Here is a 13,082-nt window from a genome sequence, read left to right on the forward strand (position 1 = left end):
GGTTGACTGAAGGCCACTCTCAACATCTAGGGACCACTCTGATCTCTTAGAGGCAGCCAGTTTCTTGCCTGTGGCCCTCACAACAGACCATCTTACAATATGGTGGCTTACTTCTTCAAGGTCAGCAGGAGAGCAGGAATGTATCTACTAACAAGATGTGGTCTTATATAACATAACATACCTATGGGATTGTCATTCCATCACCTTTGTATTATAACATGACATATTCACAGGAGTGACATCCTTTACCTTTGCCATAGTCAATTGGTTAGCAGCAAGTCAAAGGTTCTGCCCCAACTCAAGGAGAGGGGATTACACAAAGGTATGAGCATCATCAGGCAAACATTATGGGAGCTGTGTTAGAGGTTATTCAATGAATTAATCATACAAAATGTAAAACACATCAAAGTTTCAAGAAAAAATAGAAAGCACACACATATATATCCATGACATAGAGATAATCACTGTTAATAATGATGGGTGTGTTTCTTTTAAGTCTTTTCCTAAGCATTTTCCTGGAACCCTGTCCCCTAACAAAAGCACATCAAGCATATAACTGAATACCCATATGTATCTGTTTTACATAAATATATGTATTAAAAGGGGTATGGTATTATATTGTTAATTCATAATTTGTCCTGTTTTTAAGAACACAGTCTTCTTTTTAAAATCTTCAAAATTATAATTTTAGTAACAGTAAAATATCCCATGTTTTATCAAAATTTATAAAAGCTTCCTTATTGTTTCCCATTATCATGTTATAAGTAACAATATGATAAACACATCATTCATAAATCTTAGCTCTGTAAAAATAACCTAACTATAATCTACATTACCTTCAAGAACAAAGTAGGAGGGCTCAGCTCCCCAACTTCCAATCTGTACACTTACGGCTACTATCATTGTTTTGACTTTAGACAACAGATTCCTTATCTCACTGCCCTTCCTCTTTTTAGATAAATTGCATTAACAAGTTTATTAACCCCCTAAGAACTTTAATTCCTTTTATCATATCACAGAATGAATTGAAAATTATATATTTTTAAATAGATACAATCACATTTAAATATTATGCATTCTTGACAACCGCTCACCATCATGCCTCTATGTAAGACTGATATCTGGCCAATTCCTCATCATTTTTTAAAATACACGAGGTGTCAACCCCTCCAAGAAGCCAGATTGATTAAAATTTATTTTATATTTGCACAACCCCCATCCCATGAGCACCTCTCCATTGTAGCATATTATCATATTGTGTTAAAAATAATGTATTTACATGTCTCTTCGCATCTAAGATTATAACTCCCATGAAGGCAAAGAATATATCTGTTTCTTCTTTGTACTCTTAGCACCTAATGCTATATGACACATATTTATTTATTAATGAGAGTTGAAACAAACATTTGAACTAAAATATTACGGGCATGCTATGGAGGTATAATTTTTTCCAATCCATCTACATTTTATAATGTGGTGTTCCATCTTTGATGATACTAACGAAACCTAAAATTAAATCAAATGCATTCAAAACGTTCTTGTGCAACATGAAGACCCTTTATGTATTACATATAACTCTTAAAAACCATTGCCCCACTTCAAACAAGAGTGCCCACCTAAAAAGATAAAGACAAATAATAGCACATGTGCTTACATAACTCAAAAGTTACAAATGTATATTAGAGTCATTCCTCTTCTATTAATAGGATAAAGGAGAGGATTATTAAGAAGTTTAAAACAAAATCCAACTAATTACAGAAGTGGAAAAAAGTAAAATAATATTTATTAAATGTTTATTATATAACAGATATAGGAAATGCTTTAGACTAATTGTATCATTTTAATGCCTCCACAACCCCTGTGATAATTCATTTTATATCTTAGGTAGCTTCTCCAGGATTTCACAGCTAGTAAGTGACAGACTCATCCTTCAAACCCAGGAAGGTCCAATTTCAAAGTCATGATCCCCCCAATTGCCTCAAAGTGTAAGAACACCTAGGAAATGTTCTAGTTTTCAATGCATTACCAGAAATGTCATTCTCTGGAATATCAGGAGAAAAGAGTAGTAATGACTAACAGCAGGCTCGAGGTTGAAGCTGCACATCCATGGGAAACTGAGATTATTTGCATTGTGTATGTTTGATTTAGTCTCTGCCAAATGTCATGCCAAAGCCTTGACACAACAGAGATTTGTGCCTGGAGCCATTCATTCCCTGTCTGGCAGTGCACGTCAGCTGGCTTATTTTCTTTGGATATTCTAAAGTCACATTAGTCTCTTTACAGACATGGAAAATGACCAAAAAATTACATGAAAAATAGTGGCAAGAAAATAGCTGGGAGAGTTTTCCATTTTATTATCTCAGAAAATTATTGACATAAGCATTTATAGGATGCTTCCTTTTCTCATATGAGTAAGACTGCAGAAGACATACAGTATGTTTTGGGCCAAACTAAAAATATGAATATGTACATATAACTGTATTTCCCAAAGCATTACGTTTGCATGATATAGAACAGGTATCAATCACTAATGATAATATATATACCTACATTTTTCTTATAACCACAAACCAATGATGCCCAACTTTTACTTCAATATAAAATTACTCTAATACAGGGAAAAATAAAGAACAATGACTCATCAAGTCATGTGTGGGGTTGGAAGAACCTTGAATAGGATAGCTGATCTAGAGAAGTTTTAGAGGAACCATGGTCAAACATTGTGAATCTATTCAATATTTAAATATCTCTAGAAAAATGATAACTAACCTTCTCCCACTACCTAATCCTGAAGCTTACATAAATTTTTATTTATTTATTTATTTATTTATTTATTTATTTATTTATTTATTTAGAGACAGAGTCTGACTCTGTTGCCCAGGCTGGAGTGCAGTGGCACGATGTTGGTTCACTGCAAGTTCCACCTCCCGGGTTCACTCCATTCTCCTGTCTCAGCCTCCCGAGTAGCTGGGACTACAGGCACCCACCAGAATACCCGGCTAATTTTTTGTATTTGTAGTAGAGACGGGGTTTCACCGTGTTAGCCAGTATGGTCTCTGTCTCCTGACCATGTGACAGCGCCTCGGCCACCCAAAGTGCTGGGATTACAGGCGTGAGCCACCACCCCCAGCCCATAGATTCTTTATGTGTTAGTTCAAGCAATTTTTCTCTTGTTAATTTCTCTTTAGAGAAGGCCTGATAATTAATAGCTCCTGTATGTGATATTTATTTCATCAGTTGTCATCCTCCTTCACCATTGTCCTCAGGAATCTTAGTTCCCTTACTCAGTACTCACAGGTTTTCCTCTATGTAACGTTTATTCATCTTATACATTTTCTTGCTACTCTCTCTTAGAATTCAGTTATAGTTCATGATCTTTTTAATCATCTTTAATAACATCTTTTTTCATGATAGCATTCCAGTTTGAAATAACAGGCATCCTGTATTAACCTTGAACTATTCCCCCTATCTTTCATGTAGTACATTTATATACTGTTTACTGAGCTGTTAATGTGTTTATTTTCCTAATTCCTTCCTCTTTTTAAATTGGTTTTAATTCTAAATGTATTTATCTATTTGCTCCCCCAAAACCTAAATATTTTTAGATAGTTCGTGTTTGATAATCTAACTTACATATGTCCCATTTCAATAATTTCATCATCAGAGTCACTAAAGACATGTTAAACATCTTCCATCAACCTTTGAATAGTTCCATTATTTAACTTGCAAGGGCATTAGTGTTAACAGTTCTTTTAATATAGATTGTATGGATTAAGGCTTTCTGTATGCAGGCAATGGTATATACTTAATAACCAGAGTTCTAATTCTGATATTTTCTCACTATTACATATTACCAGACAAAAAGTGCATGTCCCATGATATAAACATGAACTATAATACCATATTTCTAAGCATGCAACAGTAATATAATTGTCATAATATTTTTATACTTTATTTATGGAGAAAGTTTGAAATCTATTTTAAATATACTCACCTTTGTCCAAGGCACATTCTGCTGTGGTCTCAGGACAGAAACCTAATATAAAAGAAAGAATATTTCTATCAATAGATTTAGTAAATACACATATTGAGAAATACCAATATATAAAACTAAAATAAGAACAAGTTTTAAAACTCAATCATTGCTCATATTGTGTATCTTTCCATTAATTGTAAAAAGTCTTATATTTTTTCTTTTTTAATTAAAGCTCATTAAGACAAAAAAGACAGAAGGCAAATATTCTGTAATACTTCACAATTTGAACCCAAAGGACTTCTGTTCCTTTACGTCTTAAAATAAACTTTCCTGGAAAGAATTATAGAAAGAAAGTATAGAGATATCCATTTTATGCAAAAAATCAAACTTATCACTTTTCAAAAATGCTGCATGAATTATTAGATTTAAATCAGAAAGATGAAGAATCAGGTTAAATAGATTTTATAATAAAAGCATTATAATGATTGTTCATCACAAAGTGGCAGTGAAGCACTCATTTAAGCTAACACAGATACACTTTTATAGCAATAATGTTTCAAAAACTTTCAGGCAATGAATCTAGAATGAAGGCATAGATAATAGATTTAAATATGTTCAATGAACTTCAGTAGTTTAAATATCAAAACAGAAAACAGAATTGCTGAACTAAAGCCCCAAATTTCTATTATTTCTAGCTTATTATTCTATTAGATGCAGTGCCACATTTATAAATATGTTCAGAAACTCACCTACCTAAAGGCACAGATTATCTAAATCTGAGAACTCACATTGCAAATGTGATAAATCTAATTATAAGAATTTCAATTAAATGTAGAAGGAAAAAACCACTAACTTTGTTCATATGTTCTGGCATTCTAGCTGCCTAAAATTTCCAGATGTAAGAAAAAGATCAGAAAAAAAAAAATCTATCTTGTGATCTCTACCACTATTTTGGGGTAAAAATTTTACCATGAATGAAAAATAACACCCATTAAAAAGTAGAAGTATAAGCAATTTTCTTCCATATTTAATATTCTCCAACTCAAAGAATTTTAGTTCCAGAAGAAACGTAACTGGATCATCAAGTAAACTGGATTCAGACTTATGATTTAAGGGGTTGTTATTTTTATATGAAGATGCCTGTGGAGCTACTGGGTGATGGAAGGAAATCAGGTCACTGTATGTTCCAGAATGCTCCCTAAGCTATCGCCGAAACAGCGCAAAATACAAGTGCATCCACACATACACCATCACTTAGATCATATACTATTTAGCAACAGGATGTTGTTGCTTAAAATACATTTACGTGCGTGGTTTTATACATATATAACCCCCCCTTAGGTCTACTTCTTTATTTGATGGCCAGAACTAGTCTTTTCCACACCTCCTAGATTTTATTTGAATCTTGGTTCCTTGGATAGCTAGTCAGCCCAGACTGTAGACTATTTATGTACCCACTCTGAGACTTGAATTTTTACAATGGAGTGGTTGTAAAGATTAAACGAGTCATTACAAATAAATTACTTAGAACAGTTTTGGGGCCATAGTAAGTGATTAATAAATATTAGCTAGTAAAACTATAAACATTTGAAAAATATTAAATAATTTTGATATTTTAAATATACTTGTCTTATTCATAACTGATATTTCTACTTTACCACCTGCCAGTGTCAAAACCTTAGTTTGTGTTTCATTTCTTCTATTATGTTCAAAATAATTGAGAAACACAAGTATGGATGATAAACTTTATTCATGAATTTTGCATCAGAGTAATCAAAGTAAACATGGCGGTACTTTTTTTTTTTTTTGGCAGGGATGAAATGAGGCATTTTAAATCCATCCTAATAGCTATAATTTTATGTTCTATGCTTACATGTAGTCTGGCATGACTACAGAAACAGAAAATCTCCTTAAATGACAAGGAAACAAAGTTTTCCACAGGTCAAATAAGAATCCAGTTGTCTAATAGCCATGAAAATAAAAGTATGAGGTCAAGGTATTGCTTAAACCTCTGAATAGTCAGCATTGCTGCCAGGCTATGATGAATTTATCACAGAGAAACATGGTACTAATGTAATCAGGGTTGAGCTTAAAGAGTAGACAGGCCGGCCGTGGTGGCTCACGCCTGTAATCCCAGCACTTTGGGAGGCTGAGACAGGCAGATCACAAAGTCAGGAGATCGAGACCATCCTGGCCAACATGGTGAAACCCTGTCTCTACTAAAAACACAAAAAAATTAGCCAGGCGTAGTGGCGGGCACCTGTAGTCCCAGCTACTCAGGAGGTTGAGGCAGGAGAATGGCATGAACCCGGGAGGTAGTGAGCCAAGATCGTGCCACTGCACTCCAGCCCGGGCGACTGAGTGAGACTGTCTCAAAAAAAAAAAAAAAAAAGTAAACAGACAAACTTCAGTTTGTAACATGCACACCTCTATTCACATTAGGAATAGCCTGGGCATTATAATCGGATTAAGGTTACATGTTCTGATTTTTCTGATAGGCACATACACCCTAGGATGGGAATAAGTTACAGAAAGAAGGAAAGGAGTGATATTTACTATTTAAGATTGGTTTAATTTAACTTTAATATAGGCTAATGTTAGGAGGAAATAAGACTTCAGAAAACAAAAAGAGAAAATGAACAAAATAACAACAACAAAGAAAAGAAGAAAAATAAAACAACTATGAGCTTAATAAGAATAGTTCTGAAAGTCAAGCTTATAGGGTGGACAATATATTTTGTAAACTACATTTTAACCAGAAGACCTTTTATACACTGGTGGTGTCAAGCTTACAGGGTGGACAATATGTTTTGTAAACTATGCTTTAACCAGAAGTCCTTTTATACACATGTGCAGAACTTGCAGGTTTGTTACATAGGTATACATGTGTCATGGTGGTTTGCTACACCCATCAACCTGTCATCTACATTATGTATTTCTCCTAATACTACCCCTCCCCTAGCCCTCCACCCCCCAACAGCCCCCGGTGTGTGATGTTCCTCTCCCTGTGAGAACAATGTTCTCATTGTTCAACTCCCACTTACGAGTGAGAACATGTGGTGTCTGGTTTTCTGTTCCTGTGTTAGTTTTCTGAGAATGATGGTTTCCAGCTTCATCCATGTTCCTGCAAGGGACATGAACTCATTCTTTTCATGGCTGCATAGTATTCCATGGTGTATATGTGCCACATTTTCTTTATCCAGTCTAACATTGATGGGCTTTTGGGTTGGTTCCAAGTCTTTGCTATTTGGAACAGTGCTGCAATAAACATACGTGTGCATGTGCCTTTATAGTAGAATGATTTTGAGTATACATCCAGTAATGGAATTGCTGGGTCAAATGATATTTTTAGTTCTAGATCCTTGAGGAATTTCCACACTGTCTTTCACAATGGTTGAACTAGTTTACACTTGCACCAACAGTGTAAAAGCATTCTTAATTCTCCAAATACTTTTCAGCATCTGTTGTTTCCTGAATTTTTAATGATTGCCATTCTCACTGGCGTGAGAGAAATTTTATATTACATTATAATTCAACAAGTAACAACCAAAGTCATTTTTAAGAAAAATACGGTGGTTTAATCTTACTTTTTAAAAATTTACACAAAAATAACAACTGAACTACCACAAGCGAAACTAAGATACATTTGTATTGGTATTACTTATATAAAGATGCAATATGTTCAGTGACTTGAACTAAAACTAATCCTTGAACACAGTATTACTGTCACCGTTTAATGTAATCCAAATTGAAATTTTCCACTATTCTCATTGTGCTTGTTTTCAAATGTCTCATTCCTATTATAATGCTCAGAGTACTTAATCTGTAAAATATGAATGTTTACTTAATATTGGTTTAGTGGGGTTGACAACATAAAAAATGGGCCATGTTTGTTTGTTGATTGTTTCTAAGTGTATTCATGCAAAGGTCAAAAATCTGGAGAAAAAATTAATTCCATAAAACAATTCATTAATTACAGATATATTTCTAGAGCTAAAGCAGTATATTGATGAAATGAGAAGAGGAAAGGTGGGAGGTGTGGGGATTTTTGTTTTTGTTGTTATTTTACAGTTATTGTACTTTAGAGCCTACTCGGAAATGGTCAAATATGCATAGTAATGCAGTATCATTAGACCTACAAATCTTTCTTATGTTTTAACTAAAATAAGAGGTATTCTTACAAAGGCAGATGGAAGTCAACAATTATTACTTCACCACAGCAGAATCACTATTTTACTCCAAAACAAATTAAATGATCATCACAATGATTTATGTACTTTATGCCAATTCTGAATGTTGTAAAATTGCTCAAGATTATGTTTTTTTATCTTTATTAACTACTAGTATCCAATAAATTTGACTATCTATATAATTTCCAGAGATACACATAAAGTCAATGTTTTATATCATTTCTTATCTGTCTATTTCTTTAAAGGTATCTCATAGTTAATACCCATAAGTAAGTGTATGTATATATAAGCTGCATTTAAAAAACATATTTCCAAACCTAATTCATATCGTAAAGTATATAATTATTCTATGTCATTTGTAGTCAAAATTCAGTGTATCCATCTGTTACTGTAATGGAACCAACCATGTCACACATGACAAGTTTATAAGCATAAGAAGTTGAGCTTATCGTGGAAGACTTTCTCTCAGTTGTATCATTTTTTGCCTGCCATAAAGCTGTTGGGAGATCATAAGGATAGGCAGCAGGGTTATTCCACATCACCTTATTTAAACCTTAAGCCTTTGAAATGACTTCCTTTTTCAATCTATCCTGGAGGAAATTTTAACTTCATTTTAATTTCCCTACTGACATACGACCTAATTTCAAGAGCATATATCTCCCTACTGATGTGTGATGTTTCAATAGACATTCTGTATTCCAAAGAAAGATACTCTATACAGTGTGTAAACTGAATCTAAGAGATCAAATAAAATTATTATTAAATCTAATGTCTTTGTATCTGCTTACTGAAAACTAGATGTGTTGTAAACAGAATGACTTCAAAATAAATTCAGAATAAGTGTGAAACATATTTTACTCTCATAAAAGACAGTAATGATGCCATAATAACTAGTGAATAAAGAGGTAAGCATCATTGTTTATTTGCATTACATTTTAATAAGACACTAGAAATTTCAACATATTGGTGTTATGAGCTAAATCGTGTCTCATAAAATTCCTATGTTGAAATCCTAACCCCTAGTACCTTAGAATATAAGTGTATTTAGAGATAGGGTATTTTAAAAGGTCAATAATGCCATTAGTTTGAGCCCTAATCCAATGTGACTGGTGTCCTTAAAGAAGAGGAGGTTAAAACACAGTGAGAGACACAGAAGACAGACCACATGAAGACACAAAGAGAAGACGGCCATCTACAAGACAAGGAGAAAGACTCTTAGAAGAAATTAACTTTGCTGACAACTTGGTCTTCAACTTTTAGCCTCCAAAATCATGAAAACATACATTTCTGTTCTTTAAGTTACCCAGGGTGTGGTTCTTTTCTATGGCAGTTCTAGTAAACTAATACGACTGATAATTTCCAGTTAGAGTGTAGCTTTACACAAATATGTGACAGGGGTAAATTTTATCCTCAGTTCTTGCATTTTACATTTAACATTTATCTCTCATGGGCTCTTATAACTGAAGCTCTCTTGACATTCCTAGGTTTCAAAGGGTTGTCCATCAGTGGACACAAGCTTCCCTTTCCTGCTCTGCAAATGCCTTCTAAAGCAATCTACTGACCTGAAGAGAGTCTATCACAAATACTTTAGTTACTGAGAACAGCTTAGTATATATCTGTCTCTGAGGATATCTGCCTATATAAAGTAAATATTATCTTTTTTTCATATAGAAAGTCTTTCATGTTGTTTTGATAGTAATGAGCAGGTGTGATAAAACTGCCATCTTCACTCACTGCTGGTGGCACTATAATTGAAAAGCACTTTACAAGCATGCATCAAAGTCTTAAAAATATTTGCTCCCTTTTACTCAGTTATTTCACTTCTAGGAAACTCTCAAAAGGATATATTCATATATGCTGACAAACATTGATGTATTCTGATCATCTATTTCAGTACTATTTATGTTAGTCCCTTTCTTTCTAAAAAAGGAAATAAACTAAATGCCTTATCATAGAATAAACAAACTATATTATTCCCATAGCACATAGGAAATATTGTGCTTTTATTTGTAAACCATGTTTTTAAAGATAATGTAATGGCATATGAATATTAAGTGAATTTTACAGTTTTAGATGAAGAGATAAGGGTATAAAAAGATCTCATTGTGCTAAACTATATTAACACAAGAAAATCAAGAGTTCCCTTTACTGTCAACCTCCTTTCCCTCCTCATCCCCCCAAATGAATAGTTTCTTTTCATAAATCAGCATAAAACACTCAGAATAAAGAAGGATATGTGCCTCACAAGGGTTTTTCAGCAGAGTTCTCCATCCTCTTAGGAAGCTCAGGGAGAAAAATGTTTTTCCCACAGTTATAATATGTGAATACAATGTGGTAACTGCTTCACTCTTGAAGTCTCCTGCTTCTCTCTAATATATACATGATGATTGACAGTGATGACATCTAATTAAAACTTTTCCTTTCTCATTTGGAGGATCAAAAGATAATCTTCCTTAATTCTCTAAGAGAGGTATTATAGAATATCTCATAAGACATAAAGAATAAAGAGTGTTCCATCCTCTGCTCCATTCCCTTACTATAAGGTACATACGCTGCTATATTAGAATGAAACAGCCTAAGCCTTGTTGTACCATGATCTCCAAGTGAGAGTTTAGCAAATTTGTATTTTTAAAAATAAAGAAAGCATTGTACAAGGCACCTGGTCATGACTGCCAATTTATGCTGCTGAAGCAAGACTGATACCAGGCTGCCTGGAACATTCTAACAACCAATTCTTTTTATAAACTGTGAACAGACAGGTGCAAGTCCCTTTTGGTATAGTCTACCCACAGAAATCTTAGGGAAAAAAAAAGATAACCACCGTCCTTAATGGTTATCTCTGAGTGTGATTTTCTTTATTCTGCATCTTTAAATTATTTTTCCACCATAATATTGTATTGCCTGTATGGGCAACGTCAATGTTTTATTCCAGAGGAGTGAAGTGCTAATTCTCCTATTCTACCAACATGAAAAATAGGCTGGACTCACGCAGGTAAGTGGATATCTACTCTGTCTTTGCACTAAGGTCTGCCTGGTTCAAGTCACAGTGCTCAAAATGAGTTATACTGACAATGCTAAGGATATCGGGAATCAAGACTTCCAGGTCACAGTGTTCCCCATAGTTAGAAATGCTGAATCGTCATGTGCTATATGGCTCTTCAAGATCATTAAAACACTTGGAGTTTGACTTTCATTTTTACCTTCCTAGAGGACTTTCTATCTAAAACTCAAATTTCCTACATTTAGAATTTTGGGGACTCGGAGACTATTGATACAGATTTACACACATATTTTAAGATGTATTTTACTACCTAAACAATAGTGCACTGGTGAAAGTGCAAATTCCTTTTAACACAGTGGATAGGGTGATGATTTGGGCTCAGGGTCCTAGGGTTCAAGCACCAGGTTCCATCATGTATTAACCTATGTTCTTTAAGAAATCACTTGTCCTTACTGGGAATTGTAGTTGTCTGATTAATCTCATAGTGAATACTACCAAGTTCAACAGCCAGCTAAGGCCACCAGCCTGAATAAATACCTGCACCTGTAATACATTCTTTCTATATATTAGCCTACTAGTTCTATTCATCAGGCATTGAGCTCTTTAGTTTGAAGGATCCATTATACTTTTAAATGTGATATAGGCATTCACATAGAAGCCTTCAGGGAGTTCTTTTTTTAAAAAGATTCTAAGTAAATGCTAAGCAATACAGTGTGTCATAGCCTTAACATATTTCTTTTGTCTCTGTTTTCACATATTGTAAACCTGGCAGTCTCTAGAAGGGTTAATCGTTATATTCTTTTGCTGTTTCATTCATGATAGTACCTCATAAATGCCTGATCTTCAAAACAATCATAAGCTACAGCAACAGAAAACAAATAATGGAATGAATGTGGAGTAATGGCAGCACTGACATTATCCTAGGTTTGTACATTATTATCGAAATGCAGCATTAGCACCTGAAAAGGAGGCAAGATGAAGGAAGTAAGTCCCTCATTATTTCTGAGAGTTAAACTTGAGCACCAGTTTGGAGAGTCGAATGCTCCATTATAATCAGTCCGTAACAGGCATTTATGTATCTGTCACCCCACAAGATCATCAACTAATTACATTAGTAATTGAATCCCATTTTCCTCTGTCTTTTTAATTTTAACCACAGAGAATTTTTTTTTTTTTTTTTTTTTTTTTTTTTTTTTTTTGAGACGGAGTCTGGCTCTGTCGCCCAGGCTGGACTGCAGTGGCCGGATCTCAGCTCACTGCAAGCTCCGCCTCCCGGGTTCACGCCATTCTCCTGCCTCAGCCTCCCGAGTAGCTGGGACTACAGGCGCCCATCACCTCGCCCGGCTAGTTTTTTGTATTTTTTAGTAGAGAAGGGGTTTCACCGTGTTAGCCAGGATGGTCTCGATCTCCTGACCTCGTGATCCGCCCGTCTCGGCCTCCCAAAGTGCTGGGATTACAGGCTTGAGCCACCGCGCCCGGCCAACCACAGAGAATTTTATCCATGAAGGTCACTTGCTTTATTGTACTTCTAACATAGACATATCACCATTAATACTTGAGTTAAACTATTTCTCTGAAACTGAAGGGCTGGTTCCTTGTGAATTTTTATCTATGGGTTTTGAGAAGGAGGAGATCAGGGTCCTAAATTCTGGTTTAGTCAGAATCTCTCTAGCTTTGGGCAAGTTATTTAACCTGTTTGACCTCATTTCCCTCATCATAGAATAAAATAATTAGAATTACAATCAAATAATTAATTCACTTCTGTATTTCTAGGATTTTACACCTAAACTTTCCTTTGGAGAGAAGGGTAGTAGATAGAAGATTCATGCAGCATTCAGAGGCTAGAATTTCTAATTGATCTCCTCACCTTTAATTTTATCTTCATCCAATCTCCCTTTCATTCTATTATAGGGAG

General features: G+C 34.5%; 1 protein-coding gene across 42 annotated transcripts in view; it reads right to left on the reverse strand.

Annotated features, from left to right (window-relative positions):
* Positions 1-13,082, reverse strand: part of LOC105489121 (protein tyrosine phosphatase receptor type D) — a 2,338,800-nt gene that overhangs the window by 1,474,317 nt on the left and 851,401 nt on the right. For all 42 annotated transcript variants that reach the window (XM_011753819.3, XM_071078808.1, XM_071078779.1 and 39 more), the window contains one exon: positions 3,995-4,036. The gene's annotated coding sequence lies outside the window, so the exon portion shown is untranslated. The remainder of the gene's footprint in view (positions 1-3,994; positions 4,037-13,082) is intronic.

Source organism: Macaca nemestrina, chromosome 14, assembly GCF_043159975.1.
Source record: "Macaca nemestrina isolate mMacNem1 chromosome 14, mMacNem.hap1, whole genome shotgun sequence".
Taxonomy (NCBI): domain Eukaryota; kingdom Metazoa; phylum Chordata; class Mammalia; order Primates; family Cercopithecidae; genus Macaca; species Macaca nemestrina.